Consider the following 17,940-nt stretch of genomic DNA (forward strand, 5'->3'; position numbering starts at 1 on the left):
TAAAAGAGTAGCCCAAGAGTTGGCGGTGGGTGGTGATGACTAGCTGCCTTCCCTCTAGTATTACACTGCTAAATTAGGGACGGCTAGCACAGATAGCCCTCGAGTAGCTTTGTGCGAAATTCCAAAACAAACAAACAATATGATAATAATAAATCAAAAATTATTTCGTAATGATAAATTTATATCTGCAGACAAGTTTGATTTTCAACATTTTCACACCTCAGGCTTAACGCGAAAACAATGGCGGTGAGCTGTATGTTGGTAGTTGGAACGGTGATTTCATGGATTTTGGAAAATTAATGTACAATCATTAAATATATATCAAACTTATAACACTTTACGCAAATTGTAGTAAAAATGGATGGAATCCGATTCATAATTTAAAGTTTTTTTTTAACTGATAAACACTACCAAAATCGATTCTTATAAGCATTTACCTTCCAAGAAATGAGTGATGAAAATTGGTTTGTGTGCTTTATCTCCCAGTTTCCTGCGTATTCAATAACGCACTTATACAGACCGGTATCAGAAAAATCAAATTTATAAATCATCAAATCACCCGTGGCTTTGTTTACCCGAATTTTATTATCGTCTGTTGCTATTCCACCGTAGGGGCCAAACCAATAATACTGGAAAACATCAATGGTATAAGTTTTGATCCCATAACTTTCAGGGACACACGGAATCACCTGTGGGGCGCCAAGTATAATACTTTGAGGTTTAAGCCTTATGTGTCCAGGCATTGCTATTATTATAGCATTTAATGCCATAAAAATCAATGTTTTAAATAAGAACTTCACCATCTCTATATCTTAAAGTTTGCTCGCAGTAGTGATTTTAACGTTTTCCAAAATGTCTCCTAATTATCTGTGTTGCTAAGATACTGTTTCATTGTTAATATTATAAATATTGTAAGCACGTAAGAACTACAAACAATATATCATAAAAGTTACGGAGTTCCGGATTAAACGCTAAAAGCTGACAAAGTACAGAAACTAAAACGTGTGAAATTTATGATGAGGCCACAGAAACCACAACTCCATTTTTACACAGCTTTGATTTGAATTTAAAATAAATAAATTCAAAAATGTGTGAAAAAAACGTCCAGTGTTTACGTTATTTTTATCACAAAATAAGATATTGTTGTTTCACATCATGCTTAGAGGCAACGAAGAAACACCACAACAATATATCATAAAAGTTACGGAGTTCCGGAATAAATACTAAAAGCTGATAAAGCTACGGAGTTACGGATTAAACGCTAAAAGCTGACAAAGTACAGAAACTAAAAGGTGTGAAATTTATGATGAGGCTACAGAAACCACAGTTCCATTTTTAAAGAGCTTTGATTTGAATTTAAAATATACAAATTGAAATATGTGTGAAAAAACATCTAATGTTTACGTTATTTTATTACAAAATAAGACATTGTTGTTTCACAATAATACTTGCTAAATAATCACAATTATTGTTGTAAAAATAGTTCAAACAACTCGCCTGGCAGGTAAATCATATATACGGAATTTAATAAGTTTCTATTCTTCCCTTAAGTTTCCCCAATTTGAATTAAAATATTAAAAAATAAAAGCATCATAAACAAACTCTTTACATACTGGTTGGAACAGAATTACAAGAAAAAGAAAATTATTTATTTTCTCCCATGAAGATACCTAGGGGGCTGAGTATAAAAATCGTGGAGTTAATTACATCACAGGCCTAATATCAATGTCTTCTTACAAATATAGTTAATTGTGATCACACTCTATCAGTTTAGAAAACGTCTTCACCGTAAGATTCGTTGCTGTGACAAGCTGCTTATACAAAGATTGTGCTTATTGTGTTTGGTCGTCGGCAATGGATAGGACAAAGTATAGTTGATATAATATTGTACATGTTTGTTTTTGAAAAATTCGTGAGTGCTTACGAAGCACATGAGGTAGATATAGCACAGAGTGCTGGTTTTGTAACTGTGGCTGGAGGTGCAAGCAACCCTGTTAATGGAATTATCTGCAGTTATTCAATGAGAGACTGGTCGTTCTGTGAGTCAGCCATTTTCTCTTGAAGTTATGCACCTCATGAACAATCTGAATCTGTTCATTCCGAGAAAGATTTTTATAGCCTTTTTCCACCACAGGATTTTCTCATGTTTCCCTGCACACCTCCTGCAGAGTCAGCTCGGTCTAATATTGCGTATTTAGGTATGATTTCTCAGGTATGTGATGTTTTATCCATTTTTATGATTTCCTACAATCCTCATCCTTTTTTGTTGTATGATAGTTCTCAGTTCTTCTTTACCATATTTAGTTTTCCCACTTTCTTTGGATATTAGGGTTCATACAAAGCATTGTACTTTATAGTTGGTTGAGAGTTCCAGCATGTCTTGCTTCCTATGTGCTGTGGACAGTTTGTTTGACGAACCAACAAGTAGCCTATCTGTTGTAAGACTCACAGGTGTTGGAATCCATTTTGCCAATTTGGGAGTATCCCCTGACTTCCAGTGCTTTTAACCCATGCCTCTGTATTATCCTTACTTTTGTGGTATTTATCTACCATACATTAACTTTCAGATACACTGTACGAAAGTCCTGAGGTATTTGAGGAACACCCTCTCCTTTGTTACTTCTAAGATAACTCATTTTTCATTCTCTACTCTCACCTTGCATACATAATATTTCTGTTGTTGAAACATACTGGGTCAAAATGCAGCCTTCTGCCAGATTTATTTGCTGCCCACTTGGGAAATCATGTGTAGCTCTGTTTCTTAGTATATTTTCAAACGTATTCCAGAGCCTTTGGAAATGTATGCTGGGGACACCTGCATCAACACTCTACCCTTTCTTTTTGGTAGCACATTTGCCACAGTTGGAATCAAGACAAGCCCCTATTCCTGTTTCCCATCCTAGTGCTCCCCAGCTTTTACCTGTTCCTCTTTCCAGGTGTTTTTTTTCAGTGCAGATCATCATTAATATCAACAGTACCAGTTGATAACTGGATGGGAGCTCAGTTGTGTGACTTTCTTCCCCTTGGCAGTGTTTCACCACAGATTGGTGGATTATTTGGACGTGTCCTATGCTTCCTTTACCTTCCTCTTTTTATCACAGATATCCATTTCTTTCCTTCCTCAGGATCCCATTAACAGCCAGCTTCTGTTGGAGGTAGTTCAAGACCTTCTGTCCAACAGAACATTGAATCTGGAAATCATCTCTTTCACAGTTTCTATTCCAGCTGTTTGTTGTTGTCATTAAAACTGAAGACTGGCTATCTGTCATAGTCTTTCAATCAGTTTCTCAGTCTCCTTTTTTTGTTTTATAATATAGAGTAAAAGCAAAAAAACATAAGTTTTTGCACATTGTAGTGAATATGTTTGACTTCCTCCTTCAATTATACTTTATCTGTATTGTGGAGGCAGGGCTGAATTATTTATTAGGCACAATGCCTAGGGCCTATGAAAACTATAGGTCCATGAAAATTTTCCTTAAAAGTTAATTTTTGGTTTAACTTATATGGCTGGTAGGGCCTACAAACAGTAGGTGCCTACGTCCTACAATCGTCTTGATACAGCATGGTGGAGGAACTTGGGATTGTTCTGGTTGTTTCCCATCAACTGTTTTTTGTGTAGCTTATTCTGAAGATGTTATTTGTCTTACAACGCTCTCTTCAGGAGTCAGGGGTTTGATATCCCTTCTGGTCTCATTAATTTTAGGTGAAGATGGTATAATCCTCATTCTACACCTACCCTCTATCTGTGTCAGTTTCCAGCAGTATAGATTTTGGATGTAATTGTCAAGTACAGTCCATCATGCCCTAGCCACTTTGTGTCTCGGGACACTTCCATTTTTCCCCAATACTAGTTAGATTTACTTCTCAGTTTTTGTATACCAGAATATACAACACATTTCCCAGATTGGTGAAGAGTACGGCTGGTTTAGAAGTATTGTAGTCTCCCACATCATGTCTTCATATCTAATTCTTTAGACTCAAGGTGTGTCCTTTGTACTCTTTCAAAGGGTGCTTCTTTTCTTCCCTTGCACCAATTCAGTGTGTGATTCTATCTGATTATATAAGCACAGCTAATGTACCATATTATAAGTTAGTTTTTCTATACATAAAATGTACTTCCTCTCCACTCAAAATGAGTGATTCAATTCTCCACTAAAACTCAAAACAGTAATTTGATAGAACTGAATAGAGGAAGTTGCACGTATAATGAGTGTATAGCACTTTCCTTTGTGGAAGATTATCCATGACAATTTGCATGAGAGACATTAAAATAAGTCATTTCCATAGGAAGGGAGGAAAAAGGCTTGTGGCATGTTTTTCTTTCTTTTTTTTCACATAAAGGGCAGCACTAAATGAGACAAGTTATATGAAATACATTTTCAGTATAGGAAACATAACTTTCACTGTTGCCCTGCTTAACATCTTATTTTGTTGAAAATCACCTATATTTTCATGAAAATTGGGATCATCTAGAAATTTTTCCCTCTCTCTAGTATGTTTTCTTGGCCTCCAAATTAACAAGGTGCCTTATATTCAATTTTATATTGTAAACCTTGATATGGATATGTCATCCAGTTGTAAAAGAGACCCAAGTCATCTCTCAGTCCTAACTTGTTAATTTGGAGGCCAAATAAACATCCTGGACAGAGGGAAAAATTTCTAGAAGATCCCAAAAGATTAAAGAGTCAGTTAGTTTAGTACAAAGGTAGATAAAAAAGATTGAAGTAGGCGATGCAACTTTGAACATTTTACAGTTTTAAGTCAGCTTTATCATACTAATAAGATATAGTGTATAATGTAAGACAGTAGTGAAAAGGAAAGGATGGTTTTCTGTGGACAAATATTTAGTCCCATCTTTTTTAAGTAAGGTGTACTTTCTCTGAATTCAGCTTGACAGTGAGGATGAATCACATGTATTAACCTGGTTTTGCTTGTGTTATTCAGTTGTTATAGTAGTGAGGTACAATGGAAGTATAATGTAAATACTGTGGGTCCTGGGACACAAACAGCACAGCATAAAGATAGACTTTAATACAATAACAGTTTCCTTACTTGACTATTTTCCATATATTGCAACAAAGGTATTTCTGTTGAATTAGACAATGACTGAAGATGGAAATTGGTCATTTAGCAAACACATTATGCTATGATCTTTTTATGAATGATTTATGGACAAAATTGAACGTGCTTTTGTTATTTTTTAAAGCTTTTAACATCTGGGGAAATAAGGTTAACACAGTATATGCAAATCAAGAAATTTGAAGAGTTTGGAAAATTTGTACCTTTGGACCATCACACTTTGATGTTATTACCTTAAAATTGAAACTGTTTATTTAAACCACATCTGAAACATAAAACAATTTTTATCAAAATCTTATTTCAAAGATACCCAAGAATAATTAACTTCTTAAAGTTTTAGGTCAATTAGAATTGTATTTTTGTTAATGAAATTTAGTTCTCTGTGAAGAGATTTATTTTTGTTGTTGATTAATTAATGAAATTCTTATTGTAGTTTTGTTCTTATTTATTTTTCAGTTGTGTAAATAATCAGAATACTTAATAGTCTTACACAGCATTATTTGTTTAAGGGTTCATTTATCTTTTGAGAACAAATTTCAGGTTTCTTGCTTCCCTTGGAACTATTTCATTGTAAATCATGTTCAGTTTTGATGGCCATAATAATGCATTATTATGAAAATACTTCTTTCATTGTTGTAAGTTTCTACAAAATGAGGTCAATCTTATTCCACACATTTTGATAAACTTTTCACACAATCTGCACTGCATTTGGAGGTTGGCTTTTTAGACTATGTTTAAGCAGATCAAAGACAAAAACGAAACAGCATTTATGCTTCAATGAAACTGAATTGTGCTGGCAATCCAAATATTTTATGTTAAGGCCTTCAACACATATGCAGATAATAATTATTCACTAATGGATATAAACTAAACTGAGTTCTTTTTTTTGTCTTCAATAGTGTTTGCTAATTCAGAACCTGTTAGAGGGTTTGAAGAAGGTACACTCCAGATGTTCTTTGTTGATCTTAGGCAGGTTAGTAAACCTTTACAAAACTCTACTATTTAAGTTCATATTAAAAGATATTACAAGTAATGTAAACATTGCTTTTGGACTAAATACATTTTATGTGGTTGCTGTAGAATAGTCTTTAATATTGTATACGTATGTAACATAGCCATACATTATGTATATAGATATGTAATTAACAGTTACATTACGGAAGACATTAAACCTTGAAGAATGATATATGCTCATAGGAAGAAAAGTATGCAACTCTCATGAAATGCCTTTCAAAAATGAAACTAGTTAATGAAATTATTTCCTTAAAACTTGATAACAAACTTTCATTAAAGTAAGTAGTTTCAGCAAAAGTTTTATTTTGTAAATAGTTTTTGGATTTTTCTAATAAAAATTCGTTATTTAATGTAGTTATTTACACTTGGACTCTGAGTAGTTCACATGCAAAGTAATTTTTACATAAAGTATAAAAATAATACTTTTTACCTTACCGTTTTTACATTTCATTTGCATAACCTCTAGAACCTTACAAATGAACATCAGTTGCTGTTTTTTAAGGTAAATGTTTGTACTTTATTTTCTCTTTTATGCACTGTATTACTAACTCTATTTATCATCATCAACAGAGAGTGCAGGGAAATGTTTTTAAAATTAACAAAAATGTGTACATACCTTTTACATCTTTATAGAAATTTATTAGTATAGTCATCTTTTTCACATATTTGTAATATAACATCTTTATCTTTTCATTTATAGTTTATTTTTAACTCTCCTTTAAAATTCTTTGTCACTATTTATTCTGATATGTTAACTGATACCAATAGGCCTTTTATGAAGAAGTTATTTTGACAAATTCCCCACATAGATGTGTTGCCAAAACAGGATGGCTGTTATAGATACCATCTTGTTTATAAAGCTTTCACAATCCATGTAACAAGTTAAGCTTATAAAAAACCATTAAATCGCTCAAATAGGATTTTTAAAACATAAATTATACATAGTCAACTAAAATATAAAAATTAGATTTAATTACAGTTCAACTGTCTCTAACTATAGCATTTTGAGGTAACAAACCACTGTAAGTGCTGTAGACAATAGTACTGCAGGCTGTTACTTTGACTTCAGTACAAAAACTGTACACCAATTTCATATTAACTGTTGGTGGAGTGAGTGTACACTAAGCTCTTTATAACAGCTTTGCACAATTGTATTAACTAATTACTTGTACATCATAAATTTGTTTCAGTAGAGAAACAAAAGTACAGAAGATTGGCACAGCACCATAAAAGGCTGTAAAATCTATTTATCTTTTGCAGTGGATTCAGTTCTAAGACTGCATATATTGTATGTCTCAAAAAGGACATGTGAAAATACATTGGCATCTAGACAGTTGTATGCATTGCGAGCTTATGTGTTTACAGTCAGTTTCTGTCAAATTGGAGATTTTTTTTATATAACTTGAATCATGTGACAAGCAAACTATTTGTTTTAAATGTGTCTGTTGTAACAAAGAATTAAAACTTGGATAACATGAACATTAAATTATATACTATAATGTTAATTTCATTCACATGCATGGATTGTAAAGATGTTAAATTTTGTACATAATTCAGTAATTTGCATATACATTAATTTTAAAATGCTCTTCTTCTGATCAGATAAACAGATATGACTTTCAGTGTTATTTTGTTTATCAACACTACTCATCATTGAGTTTCTGATGTGAATACTTAAGACTATGTCATTTAAATGCTTTTGTGTGCATTTTAATGTGGAATTTTTTGCCTGTTGGCTTCAGTCAAGAACACTTTTTATATATCTGGCAACCAAATACACGTGATTTACATTCATTGTCACTGACATCCGTCAATGTATTTATGGCATTTGTACTTGTGATTATAAATGTCACACATGTTTGTAATTGATACATTTTTTGTTGACTTCGCTCTCTTGAACTTCGAGTAATCCAGTTACATGTCTTATCACAGCTGTATGTGAGAGTGACTTGTTTTGTCACGTAATTCTTGGAATTGCAATATCTTCATGAAGTTATTTGCTTTTATTCTCTTTTTTCTATATATTTTTTCTGTTGACTAAATCACTGGACCTTTCTACAGGCTTTAAAAGAATTTCAAAGTAATTGTTAATCAGATTGTTTACTTCTGCTATAATTATTTTGGTGAACTTTGTATTTGGTCATTCTAATTTGCTTGAGAAACATCTCTAGAATAATTTAGAATCCTCCTTTCTTAGTCTTGCCTGGAACATCAGTCTAGTCTAGTTATCTGAATGGTAAAGGGTGAACAAGTTTTTGTATTTGTCTAGTTCATCCCATAGTTCTGATGTTCATGAACTGTCATAGTTAGTAACCTGTATGGTCACTTCTGTCTGATTGTTAAATGAGAACTTTTTTTTTTTTATTAACTACTAGATACTAGTTACTCATTACTTTTTATCCTGTGTTTTGACTAATAATCTGCTTCCATATTCTTGGAAATCTCAAAGAACTATTTATTTAGTGGTCGTGGCTGAAAATCAGTCATTAGTCTTTTTGATACAGAGACTGGTTTATATATATACAGTAGTTTTAATATTCAGTGACCATCATGGAGGTCTGTTTTCTCTTTTTTTAACTTAAGGGAGTTTCAAGTTTGTATTATGTGAATTTTTTTGCATATTGCTTTTTCTTTGTATTAGAGGATGTGTGTCTCAGGTTAATAGGCTGGCTTTTATTGGTCACTAGCCATTGTTAGGGAAGGTTGCATAAAGTTGTACTTGCACAGGGCTCATGCTTGTCTAGGTACAAGGAAGCACTGTGCTGGTCTACAGTATATGGAATCCTCTCTTACTTCACAAAAGAAATATTGTTTTTATAAACACCTAAAGTTAAAAAAGGACAAAAACAGTTACATTATTTAACTAGTGTTTCAAGCAACTGCCCTTCATTAGGTTTGATATTATTTAAGGTTATTTACTTTTCTCAAGTTTCAACATAACTGTTCATTGTTATTTGTGAATCTTTTCTACTTTTAGAAAGAAATTAAGGATGTTTATTGGATAGCATTGTTAAATTCTATAACAGTGTGACATCATTCTTAGTCCTAGAATTAATGACCTTTGTGCATCTCTTAAAAAAATTTCAAAACAACTTTGTAATTTTTTTTATTAATAACCTATATTTTAATTCATTTTTCTATTTCCAGTATATTAGTATTGTTTCCTACATATTAATATCACCTATATTTTAATTCATTTTTCTGTTTCCCATATATTAGTATTGTTTCCTATATATTAATATCACCTGTATTTTATTCATTTTTCTATTTCCCATATATTAGTATTGTTTCCTATATATTAATATCACCTATATTTTTATTCATTTTTCTATTTCCCATATATTAGTATTGTTTCCTATATATTAATATCACCTATATTTTAATTCATTTTTCTATTTCCCATATATTAGTATTGTTTCCTATATATTAATATCACCTATATTTTTATTCATTTTTATATTTCCCATATATTAGTATTGTTTCCTATATATTTCTTTACATTATCATTTTCTGTAATACCCGTTCCTTTTTATTTTTCTATTCTGTGAAAACTGTTTTAACATCTTTTTAACTGTTGTCTGCCATCTTTCATGTGAAGCACACGTTTTTTTATGTACATCTAAACATGACAGGAATGTCTTCTGTTATTATTGACATAAATGACATCAACATCTGTACTTGTAATGTGCCCTACTAATCATTGCTCTTTATTATCCTAAAAAAGAATAGTCAATCGAGTTAAAATATTTTATGTCACCTTTATTGGGTTATATGTTGTACTGATAAAGATTTGAGCACTCATTCAGTTTTACATGTACATAAACAGTCAAAGGATTTTTAGGCTAGTTTGGCCTGCTTGAAATGAATAGTGTATTTTGTTCAGTTTAAATTCTTGCTCTTGCTCAGTATGTTAGTTATTGATATTTCTTTTCCAAAAGTTTAGTGATGTATTTGAAAGCCACGCTGTGTAACATTGAATAGATTCAAAATAGTTATTTGTATCTGAATAGACCTATTCACCTGAAAGTTCCATCAGTCTATAGAAATACAGAGATAAAAGTTACAGTTTTGTAAATCACCTTTTGAGTATATGTATAAAGATTGGCTCTGCTTACTGTTAATAGGAAGATTTTGAATTTTTCATAAAACATTAAGTTATGAAGTACTTTATAAAAATGATAAACGTAGTATGAGATGGACTTAAAAATTGAAATAACTTTATTTTAACTAAACATTTTAGTAAACTGAAAACATTGAAGATCTACATGTTGCATTCTTTGGAAATAAGAAGCTTTATGGCTGTCAGGTATTTACAGTGTTAAAGAGTATAATGTGTGTGGTAGAAGGAACACTCTAAATGTCCCTCTGGTGTTAATATATATAATAAACAGTTTGTGTCATGCTTCTTTGTTTTAATTGTAATGGTCTACAATTTATATCATTGTTTTGTAACAAAACTACCAATTGATATTGTTAGGTCAACTATGGTATTTATGTTGTGAATGTTTAATATACATATTGGTTTGTTTTTTTATTCTTGTTAACTTTGGTGATAGAACAAAACAATTTAATTCAGAAATTATTTAGATTTAGAATTGATATTTTGTCTTTATTGAGCTTAGAGTAAGTTACTGCACAGTACATTTTAAGCTTAATTATAAAACAAATAATACCCTAGGCTCACTTATTGCACCATGATAAGTTAAATAGTATTTTATTTATATTTTTTTCAGTTGTTTATTAACATTGAGGTATAGACAAAAGTAAGATAAAAGTTACCAAGGGTTTCAGTGGAGTAGTATTTCAACTAAGCCTTTGTTACAATAATGTTTTACACCCAATGCTTATATTTAGGCCATTAAATACACCTTCTGTTACTAATGTTAAGATCAGATGATAGCTAGTTGTGTCTAAGTGTGAATGTAAAGTACGTAATTCCCTCTACTCTTACACTGTTAAATTAGGGATAGCTAGTTGACTTCCGTCTAGTTTTACACTGTTAAATTAGAGATAGCTAGCTGACTTCCCTCTATTCATACACTGTTAAATTAGGGATAGCTAGCTGACTTCTGTCTAGTTTTACACTTCTAAATTAGGGATGGCTCGTGCAGATAGCCCTCGTGTAGCATTGCATGAAATTCAAAAACAAACAAACAAACATAATTCAAGATGTATTAACTGTGGAAACTCTACCAAGTAAAATAGTTACATATATTTTTCCATATCACATCTTCCAATTATTTTAGTTTAGTCACAGAGTCCATCAGTCTCCTTTCACTAAAATTGATTTCTTATTATTACTTTCTGGCTTATGGTGTACAATTCCTTCTTTTCTTGTAATTTTTGTTAGTTAATTTAGGTATAACAGTTTACTTTATTTTGGTGCAGTGGAATTTTTCTTGCAGAATTTTTGTTGTTATATTTTCTTATAACTTCTAGATCTTTTCTTGACATGGGACTGGGCAACCTACTTTCATGACTGTGGACAAGAAAATAGTTAGAACTTAAGGGTAAACCCACAAGTTGCTGTAGTTCTGCTTGAAAAGTAAGTGGCACATATAAGTAATCAAAGTTTATTTTAAATGTCACAATTATACTGTTTTATTATAAATTGTTAGTCTTTCCAATAATTGTTATGCATGTTTTGATTTTTGAAAAAAGAAAATGAAAACATATAGCCACCTTAAAATTTTATGTTCACTTACCCAGTTATATGTTGCCCTTAAGATACCTGATACTATTGATGTCTTACTCCAAAACATGTCCTGCAAGATGTCATGTTTCATTTTTTAAATTAAAAGTTAAGTCTTATTTAGTTTTGCAACTAGCATTTGACAGGTGTAAATTCAAATTTAGAAAGAATGAAGGTAAGATGATAAATAGTTGTAGACTGAATAAAGTAATGCTTTATTTTTTCTTTCTTTAATGTTAGTTTATTTTAAGTATTGGTTAAATTGTTTGATTATTATATATTTGTTTATGAGGATTATTTTGCATTGTTATCTTAAGGTATGTGTTTAGAACAAAACTAAACCTTTTAAGCAGCTGAATCTTGTGTTTGGGATTATAGCAAAACATTTGCTTGCATTGAGGGTTCCATGACACCCTTCTGATCATCATTAGTATGGTGATACGTTAGATACATAATATTCATTACTCATTTAATTTTTATTTGAACTATATAGGTATTTTGTTTTGAGACAGAAGTTGGAAAAAGTTGTAGATTTTATTACCAAAAAAGTTTCTCTCCATAGATGTTTTGTATCATTGTAATATATTAAACATAACCTGAGAATTCTCTGTATTAATACCATAATTATTAATGAATCAATTTTAACTGTCGAGAGTTTAATAATAGTTGAATGTCTGTTGTGTTGTCAGTTAATCATACATGCATACAATTTGCACATATTCACAAGATGATAGGTTCCAATGTTTTAAATTAAATAAACACTCTTAGATTCTCATCTCCACATGTAATGTGAGAGTAATAAAACATTGAATACAAAGTAGATAAATATTATCAATATATTATTTTTCTTAGGTAGAAAGAAATAAAATCTTAAATTTATGGTATAATGTTTATAACTAAAATTCTATTTTACATTTTGAAGTTAATAATCATGATTGTGTTAGTTAATTTAGCCATAATTAGTTTCATTTAATAGAAAACCACTTAAATTCAGAATGTTTGTTTATTCATATATTTAACAGTGCTTACCACAAATTTGCACAATTAATTGATACTTTCTTGCATATAAATCTGAGTTTTCCTTCACCTTTTTTTAATGACAACTAGGTGTCTAGGCTTTTCATAATGAAAGAACACCTCATATCTGTTAAAGCATATCTTGTTAGTTGGCATAACAAAGAATATAGGTACTTGTAGGAATATCATGAAGTATATATTTTGTATAGGCTGATCTATAAGTAATTTTGAAAATTTTATATTTAAGGTTGTTCTATGTGTAAGCTTCTTTATAGTAGAAGTTATATATGGTTTTAACTATCAGCTTTGAGTTGTACTTATGAGAAAAAATTCATGTTTTTTTTGTTTGTATTGAAATATCCTTAAGTCATTTAATCAAAGTAATTTTTTAGAAATATGTAAAGCATATAAGTGTTTGAGTAATTTTGCACAGTAATTATATGTGTTTAGAAGTTACACTGTGCACAAAAGAAGCTTCTCCACTACAATAAAAATACAACTGTTCATGAGTAATTTGTTGATCCTGATTTTAAAAATTGTTGAATATTACTGATCACCTCTAGTTTTTGAGCTATGTTAGGTTTATTCTAAATATTCTTATATATTGTGAAAATAACTCTCTCTGATAACTTTATTTATTCATTGAAAATTGCATTTAAGAATGTTCAAAAACAACATGTAATTATATACTGAAAATACACTTAAGCTATGTTTAAAACTTTCATCATGGTATTATTTTTTATTTCTTTTTACAAAATACCTGACTGACTTGTTGCATCTTTTATGTATGTTGTTAGTTTCATGCTATAAGAATCAACAGTAATCTTCCGTCATCACAGGATTCCACTGTCTTTCTTGATGTTACTGTTCTATTATAAACATATCTTGAGGGAAGTGCTCACCAAGATTATTGCTCACTGCATCTAGATCTGCTTAATTAAAAGTGTGAGAAGTGTAACTTTTGTGACATCTTGGACCCAGTTTTCCTCTTGTTCTCAGGGATATCATCAATCATCACAACATAATTTTCATCTCTGTAAATTCCTAAGAAAATTTTAACAACCAGTTTGAGTGATTTCCTAGCAGTAAGTTCTTTCTGACTGAGTAATGTTTCAAAATCACCATTCATCAGCACTTCCCAAATCTGTGGCCCAACAAAGATACCACCTTTTAGTTTTACTTCACTAACTTTTGAAACTTATAAGACAGATGGAGTGATGGAAGAAACATATCTTGATGATTCACTGAAAGTTGGAACTCAGCTTTCTGTTTTCCTGGAACGTAATTCTCTCACTGGCCATTCCATGTTTTTTTAAATGAATTTTATGATATCGGCTATCCCAGACAGACAAAAAGCTACAGTGTTTGGTATACTCACTTTATGGAGTTGGCAGTAGTGGATATTTTATTGCTACAAGTATAAGCTGCATGTTCTGTTGTGTTCACAGCATTAATAATAGGAACCAATGGCTTAGTGTTCCCATTATGTAAAAGCACAGTTTTCACACTAACTTTAGATGTATTGGTAAAATGTTTTCTTTCTTGAGAGTATATTCAGTACTTGATTCTTCAATTAGTGCATCAACATTTGTACAGAAACGCAAAGTATCTTGCATGCTGTAGTGAGAAGCAAGACTTTTGTGATAAATTTCATTGCCATAAATGAAAGTTCCCCATGCTGTTTCAGTATAAAACAAGTCACAAATCTGATCATTTAGCTCATCTTGTGTGATCAGATGAGGCAGTTTATGCTGAGATACCACAGGGGTAAAATTACTAAATGAAGGAAGTAAAGATGATTCATTGTCTTTTTCACAGTATAACTTCTATTTCCCACTTTGCTGCTGGACACAAGAAAATTATCCACATGAGATACTGGTTTCATCATAGATGCAATCTCTGGATATTTAGTGTATTGTTTAGTTTTGTCTGAATATCCAGAAATATTAATGCAAAAATAACAGTTTGTTAGATGATCTTTGGGCTCACACTGTATCATTGAAATTGTCAATGACACAATTGCTCTTCTTTTATTTAGCCACTGTGTGAAGCCAGATTTGGAAACTGTACAACACAAATGTAGCATAAACTGTTTAGGTGGTTTTTGGACTTTACTTGAAGTGAAAGCAGCCAGTACATCAAATAATTATCTAAAAAGTATAAAAGAATTATTTTTAGAGAACTAGTTTAAAATATTTTAAAAACAAAATTTTAATTTTATTTGATTATATCACAGGTATGATGTGAGGAAGATGGACTTTGTTTTGAGTGTGCACAGAGCTAGAAAAAGTAACCAACTGAGTGAGTGAGTGAAAAGCAGTTGAGAGAGAGGTGAATCACTCTACCCATTTTAAGCTCTGTTGAGAGACTCCTCAGATGTTCCTGGGCAGAAAAGGTGAACATGGGAATGAAGCAAAATTGGTGCAAGTCATTATAATTTTATCAGGAACAAGCAGCACATATGAACAATATATATGGAGTTTTACACCAATACAATACAGTTACTGTTCGAAGTTATCAAAAATGTATTACTTTTGTCCATTAAACTTTCTATGTAAACTTAATTTCACAGTATAAACCTATTGAACTGAGCTGATTGTATGGTATTACACATATTGTTGATAAAGTAGTGAGATACTACAGTATCTTAAAATCTAGAGGTGTTGGACAAATTCTGATTACATATCTGAAACCAAAACTCTTCAATTACCAAGAATAACTTGAGTTTTCTCTAGTAGCAAATGATTTGTTATGCAGTGTTACCTAAAACATTGTTTAGGGCAAATTTGTGTGTGTGCAGACTTGTAAAAGAATTGATTGATTGATGAATTTGTGTTATAAAGATAAAAAGTTTTTTTTTGTTTTTTACTTTACAATGGTGTGTTTACACTTTATATTTTATAATGCATGCTTTTGAACCAATTTCAATGTTTATTTATGAAAAGTGTATAACTACCTTTCAAGTTGTTTTAGAAATAAAATTATTGCTAAAAATACAAGTTTTAAATAATGCAACATTTTTTCAAAGGGTCTTGTTTTTTTTTAGGTAGGTCTTGTTCAGGTTTGTGAATGAAAAGGATAATATAATTTACTAATTTTTTTAAATATTATTAATTTGACCTATCCAAATTTTTGGTGTGAATTAATGTCCTTTACTCCCCTTAAAGATGAGAGAAGCAGACAAGAAGAAAAATATATTTTCAGCATTAGAAAAGAATCAACGAGACAAGAAGAAGTTAGTAGAAACCTTCCTAAAACAGCTCAGACAGTTAACATCAAACAGTGATTAGTATAGTTGTACTTAATTCTTCCCTTTGTTACATATTTTGGTTTCCTAAAATTACTGGCTTGATGGAAAGTATCCATTCAGTTTTTTGTGTGTTTAATGAATTAGTAAACTGTGACTGTTCAATGTCAAGAACATTGATATCAATTATTCTGAGAAGTGACTGTACCAGGCTTTCAGTTAACATTAATAAAATATAAAGATTCTTATCATTCTTTACCACAGTTTTGTTAAAAATGGATAGTTCTAGCAGCAGAGGTTACCATATTAATGTCTGCCATAAAAGGAAATTAGGCCAAGAAGTGCACTTTCTACTTATTTCTCACAAAATGTATTGACCAATTTTTAATTGTTTGGCTAGAAAGTTTTAAAATTTTGTGAGAGACAAAAACGTTTATGACACTAAATTATTAAAATTATTTGACCCATGTGTTACTTTATTTCTCAGTTTTAAATCACTTTTTGTTTAGCCCATTATTGTGTTATAGAATAGAGAAAGAGTGTGATTCTGAGGGAAGTTTGACATTGTAATTAAATTGTGATCATAACACAAATAATAAAAAAAGACATTAAACACGGGTCAGTGTTGTCTGGCAGATTTTAGTGTATTAGTCTATTAATAATTATACCTTGATTGAAATTATAAGTAAAATATTACAATATAAAACAAATACTGAAATATTTGCTAATATAAAAATAATAAAATTCATAAGGTTATTGCTTTACAATACACATGTTTTACTTAAGTTCACAGGTCAAGCTTGGCCCTGAGATTAATGTGCTAGATTGGACAGCTGAGGTTCCGTAGGTCACGTTCAATTATCATCAAAATCAAATTATAAAACACGCTCCGCACTTTCGAACTTTGGATGTATTATACAAGTGACGGTCAGATTCTGCTATACGATCTCAAAGGATTTGTTTGTTATGAATTTCACGCAAAGCTATATGAGGGCTATCTGCAAAAATATTCAGTAAAATAATTCCACGATATACAATAATTATATAGATTCATGAGATGTTCTTTATATTTCTTTGAGTTTTTGAATACAATTATAATTATGACCATCATTCTACTGAAGACTCGATCACATGAGTGACAGATTTAGTACAATTTGAAACCATGATGTGCAGAGTCACAAGATGCTCACAATCACCTGCAATACTGCTGTGATGCTAGAAAGCTGCCAACAGGGGCTGCGATTGGACGAGGTTTCAGGATTCCCACCTTTCTTCTTGGTGAAATATAAGATCGAATTTGAGTTTCTGAGCAGTTCCTCGCGATCACGAGTCTCGTAACGTTGTTTCTCCTTTCCATCTTTATAAGGTAAGTTATTTTTTAATTTAAAAAATACAATGGAAAAAAACCAAGGTTTTATTCAAAGTTCGGAAAATTATGGTGTCTACAACAAAGGTACATACGAGAAAATTATTAACCTTTTGTATCAGTCTAAACCTCTTGTTTATTTAACTTAGTAAATATTATAATAATGGGTACATATTCTCTTACGACAGCAAGCATAATTATGCATAGAACTATGTTTATACACTTCGTAGACTGAAAAATACGTTATGTTTTCAATGACATTACATGTTTTAAGTTTCAACAACATTATATATTATATTTATAACAAACTTGTATATTATATTTTCACAAATACGACATTACACATTGTACTTTTATATATATCTTGCTTATCTATAGGAAATGTTCGAACAATTTTTTTTCGATATATGTCTTATGTAAGCAGCAGGCATTAGGGCTTATTACAGAATATGAAGTATTATATATAACTTTAAATGTTACAAAAGAGATGGCATCACTTATCTACGACGTAACTTTGAATGTTAC

At 30.9% G+C, this 17,940-nt stretch overlaps 1 long non-coding RNA gene across 9 annotated transcripts; it reads left to right on the forward strand.

Annotated features, from left to right (window-relative positions):
• Window positions 1-1,672: 1,672 nt before the first annotated feature.
• On the forward strand, window positions 1,673-16,671 carry LOC143231617 (uncharacterized). Of its 9 annotated transcripts, XR_013017061.1 has the most exons (7): window positions 1,674-2,212; window positions 5,979-6,052; window positions 6,560-6,595; window positions 10,334-10,399; window positions 11,533-11,638; window positions 15,039-15,197; window positions 15,970-16,671. It is a non-coding gene; the product is annotated as an uncharacterized LOC143231617 (long non-coding RNA). The 9 variants fall into 9 exon arrangements; XR_013017063.1 differs by lacking the exon at window positions 15,970-16,671 and having other exon boundaries at window positions 1,673-2,212; window positions 11,533-11,589; window positions 15,039-15,828; XR_013017062.1 differs by lacking the exon at window positions 15,039-15,197.
• Window positions 16,672-17,940: the final 1,269 nt, after the last annotated feature.

Source organism: Tachypleus tridentatus, chromosome 11 (genome assembly GCF_004210375.1).
Source record: "Tachypleus tridentatus isolate NWPU-2018 chromosome 11, ASM421037v1, whole genome shotgun sequence".
In the NCBI taxonomy this organism is placed as follows: domain Eukaryota; kingdom Metazoa; phylum Arthropoda; class Merostomata; order Xiphosura; family Limulidae; genus Tachypleus; species Tachypleus tridentatus.